The sequence below is a fragment of the Triticum aestivum genome, chromosome 2B, assembly GCF_018294505.1.
Source record: "Triticum aestivum cultivar Chinese Spring chromosome 2B, IWGSC CS RefSeq v2.1, whole genome shotgun sequence".
Taxonomy (NCBI): domain Eukaryota; kingdom Viridiplantae; phylum Streptophyta; class Magnoliopsida; order Poales; family Poaceae; genus Triticum; species Triticum aestivum.
Window position 1 is genome coordinate 29,430,833 of NC_057798.1, and position 4,942 is coordinate 29,435,774.

Genomic DNA, 4,942 nt, shown 5'->3' on the forward strand with positions numbered 1-4,942 from the left:
AGGGAGGTGGAGATGGACGTGCTACCTGTTGCTGCGGTGGTGCCTCTTGGTGGTCATGCTTGAGCTCCTCCTGAAGCTGCTCACTAACCTGCAAGACAAACAAGACCATGGGTGAGCTGCAACACAGGCACATACATTAAGTGAAGATAAGGAGAAGAACCTGTAAGAAGAGAGGTGCTCTGTCCTCCGTCCGTGCCCGTCCTCCTCCTCCGTGCCGATGTCAAACAACCTCCGCTCGTCGCTTGCAAGCACCATGCGCCCTGGTTGACCATGACGCCCTTGTCCTCTGCTGCACGGATGAAAACCAAAGAATCAGTACAGCTACACTGGCACATAATACAGACATGGTTCAGTTGAGATCTACTAAACTACATCATCACAGGAACGACGAGCAGTTTTAGATCTTAAAAACTAATGTTCCATGCATAGTCTTAGTGCTCCATCAAAGAATCAACTAAATTTGCTCTCCAGCATACAAACAAAGTTTAGGGAAAACCAAACATGAACAAGCACTTATTGTGCAGGACACATAGCTACTTCATAAGCATGATCTAATCTAGAAGGGCAAGATTAGCAGGCAAGGCAAATACTTAGCCAAACATGTGCACCTTGACCTTGTCAATAATAGTACTACTAGAAGTAATTAATCTGAACATGGATCTAACCGGCAACATCACAAAGACCATCTGAGCACTACACCATGAACAAAGCCAGCTAATTTGATTCACTAGTACACATTTAGCACACCGTCAGGCTTTATGGATCAAAATAATTTGATGTAAACACGATAGCTAGCTGGTACCAGCAGCGAGCTCCTGTTCTTGTGCTGACAGTGACGCATAACCAGCAGTCAAATGGGTGGCTCGGGCACAGTGGGAGAATTGGGAGGGGGACGGACCTCGGAGGCCCTGACGGCGCTGGCGAAGCGCCTGGGCGGGAGGCGGCAGTCCTCGCGCGCCCGCATCCCTGCCACCCGCTCCCGCTCCGCAGCATCCCCTCCTCCCTCCTCCGGCAGCATCCCCTCCTCCTCGAGGGCTCCTCCTCCTCCTCTGCCGGTGCTGCCACTGGGTGGTTCCTATTTGACGCTCGCGTGCATGTTCGAACCGTAGCCACCTCCGTCTTCATCTTCAAGGGCATCACCTGACCGCACACACACACGCATCACACATACGCATAACGCCTCACGAAATCTCGAGCGAATCGAACGGGGGTAGAGAAGATCTAGCGACTCACCAGCCCGGGGGCTTGGTCGGGCAGCGCCATGCCCAGCTTGGACCCCACGTGTTTAGATGCGCACGCCGGCGAGCCAGCCGGCCACGACGCCGTGGCTGCTGGGCGGCGAAGGACCTGCCGGGAGGAAGGACCTGTCGATCTGGATCTGGATCTGAGTCGAGTGGGAGAGAGAGGAGGGGACGAGGATCTGAGGTGGGGAGGGGAGGTGTGGCAGAGGTGGGTGGCGGCGAGGGGAGGTGTGGGTGGCGGCTAGGGCGCGGGGCGGCGAAGCGAGAGGTCGGAGAGGAAGGGTTGTGGTGGATCAGAGGAGTCGCGGGAGGGAGAGAGAGAGGGCTCGCGGGGGAGAAGGGCTCGCGGTGAGGTAAGGGGATGGGAGAGAGGAGGAGGGTGTGGGGGAGGGCGTGGGGGAGGCCATGGCCGTCGGGGAGCTCGGACAGAGGGAGGTGGAGGCGGCGATCTGGAAAGGAGGAGGTGGCGGCGGCGATCTGGAAGGGAGGAGGAGATGGGGACGAGGGAGGAAGGGGGCGACGGGGGAGGGGATCTGAGCTAGGGTTTGGGCTGCGGGTGGGGGGTATCTCCTTTTCTTTCTTTTTTTCTTCTTTTCTGTAGATGAATGGATGGATGGATGGATGGATGGACGCCATGTCATCGATCCGTGGACAGAGTTATGATTGGTTCAGAAAATCAGTGATGTAAAATAGTTTTCAAATACTAAAATAGAGGGATTTTATGAATTAGCTATCAAAAATATTATGCAAAAGGGCACCACACAAGCTTTCACTAGAGTAAGACCACATTTTATGGATTAGGACCAATTTGTATGCATTTTTCATATTTCTAGCTATTTTAATCATTTTTTGAGTGCACGAAATGAGGTTTTTTTGTGAAGGACCTACCATATATTTGTTGCAAAATTGTACCAAATCATTTTTACAAAATACTAGGCCATATTTAATGCACATTTGACCAAATGGTTGGGTGTAAAAAGTTTTGATCCACCTCTCGTGAAAAAGACAAATTCCCGCCGATTCAGTTGGAAGCGGGTCAAATTTGAACTGTAGCTACCTTATTGTTTGCTCTTTATTTTTTCCAAAAATCATTTCTAGGTACATAAGTATCTATTTAATCAGAGAAACACCAAAAAAATTCCAAGATTCAACCACTAGCTAGGAACGGTCATTCCCGCCGTTTTGACCGCATTTTGAAACGGGTATAAAAAATTCAAAAAAAATTCAAAAAATTGGAAAACCTTCGCATTGTGTCATCATATTTGGCCAAGTTCCTAGGAAAAATAACAAACTTGTAATACGGCAATTATTTTTAAAAAGTGTTCTCAGAAACGAGCTATCATGTGTGGAGACCAATGGCTTTCAAGCCAAATGATCAATCTTATGGCCACATTCATGGCATAGTTTGTTCAAATGATCTCATATTGTGCACAAGGGTGCATATTGGAATGGCAAACAATGTTGCCTAAGGAAGTTTTCATTTTCGTTGGACGAAAAAACCATTTTCCATTTTTCGAGTGCCCGAAAGGAGGTTTTTTTGTGAAGGAACTACCAAATAATTGTTGCAAAATTGGACCGAATCATTTTTATAAAATACTAGGCCATATTTAATTCACAATTGACAAAATGGTTGGGTGTAAATTTTTTTGATCCACCTCTCGTGAAAAAGACAAATTTCCGCCGATTCAGCTGGAAGCGGGTCAAATTTGAACTGCAGCTGCCTCATAGTTTGATATTTATTTTTTCCAAAAATCATTTCTAGTTACATAAGGACCTATTTAATCATAGAAACACCAAAAAAATTCCAATATTCAACCATTAGCTAGGAACGGTCAAGCCCGCCGTTTTGACCGCATTTTGAAACGGGCATAAAAAATTCAAAAAAATCAAAAAATTGGGAAACCTTCGCATTGTGTCATTATATGTGACCAAGTTTCCAGGAAAAATAATAAACTTGTAATACGGTAATTATTTTAAAAAAGTGTTCTCAGAAACGAGCTATCATGTGTGGAGATCAATGGCTTTCAAGCCAAATGATCAATCTTATGGCCACATTCATGGCATAGTTTGTTCAAATGATCTAATATTGTGCACAAGGGTGCATCTTGGAATTCCAAACAATGTTGCCTAAGGAAGTTTTCATTTTCTTTGCACGGAAAATTCATTTTTCATTTTCCGAGTGCCCGAAATGAGGTTTTTTTGTGAAGGAACTACCAAATAATTGTTGCACAAATGGACCAAATCAATTTTATAAAATACTAGGCCATATATAATGCACAATTGACAAAATGGTTGGGTGCAAAAAGTTTTGATCCACCTCTGATGAAAAAGACAAATTGTCGTCGATTCAGTTGGAAACGGGTCAAATTTGAACTGCAGCTGCCTCCTAGTTTGCTTTTTATTTTTTCCAAAAATCATTTCTAGGTACATAAGTATCTATTTAATCATAGAAACACCAAAAAATTCCAAGATTCAACCACTAGCTAGGAACGGTCAAGCCCGCCGTTTTGACCGCATTTTGAAACGGGCATAAAAAATTCAAAAAAAATCAAAAAATTGGAAAACCTTCGCATTGTGTCATTATATGTGACCAAGTTTCCAGGAAATATAATAAACTTGTAATACGGTAATTATTTTAAAAAAGTGTTCTCAGAAATGAGCTATCAAGTGTGAAGATTCATGGCTTTCAAGCCAAATGATCAATCTTATGGCCACATTCATGGCATAGTTTGTTCAAATGATCTCATATTGTGCACAAGGGTGCATATTGGAATGGTAAACAATGTTGCCTAAGGAAGTTTTCATTTTTGTTGGACGAAAAAACCATTTTCCATTTTTCGAGTGCCCCAAAGGAGGTTTTTTGTGAAGGAACTACCAAATAATTGTTGCAAAATTGGACCAAATCATTTTTATAAAATACTAGGCCATATTTAATGCACAATTGACAAATGGTCTGGTGTAAAAAATTTTGATCCACCTCTCGTGAAAAAGACAAATTTCTGCCGATTCAGTTGGAAGCGGGTCAAATTTGAACTGCAGCTGCCTCATAGTTTGCTATTTATTTTTTCCAAAAATCATTTCTAGTTACATAAGGACCTATTTAATCATAAATACATGGTTTGGTGGCGATACGTCGAGGTTTGGGCGGTGGCCGAGGGCCCCAACTCTAGAGCGCGTAAACTCGCATGCCCGCCGTGTGGTCACCGCGTGACCGTGGCGTTGCCATGTGTTCTGGGCGGCCTAGGCATGTCTAGTGGGTTGGGCACTCCCCAGGTTGGTGCTAGGAAGAAAATTACAACATAAGATTCTCACGAGGAGACCAATCGATGCTCAAACATGAATTAGCAGCCAAGTGTTTGATTAGCGGTACGGAAAATGTACATGGCTAATGGGCGTGAGTTTTGGCTGAGGATGATCAGTTACTAAGAAGACCGTTTTCACAAATTTTCAGCTCAAAAGAAGGAGCCTAGGTGGTACTTGCTTTGCAAACCACCACACTGGACATAAATACGAATGTTGAAGCTCGGCTCAAAATAATGAATGGATTGAGCTGGCATTTGGTGGAGGATGGATACTATTTGGACATGCCAAAGTGGTACTTCCTTCACAAACTGTTACTCTGAACAGAATAGGAAAATGAATATTTTTTATTTATTTTTGAACTAGGCAAGGAAGGTTTTTACATATTTGACGAAGATATG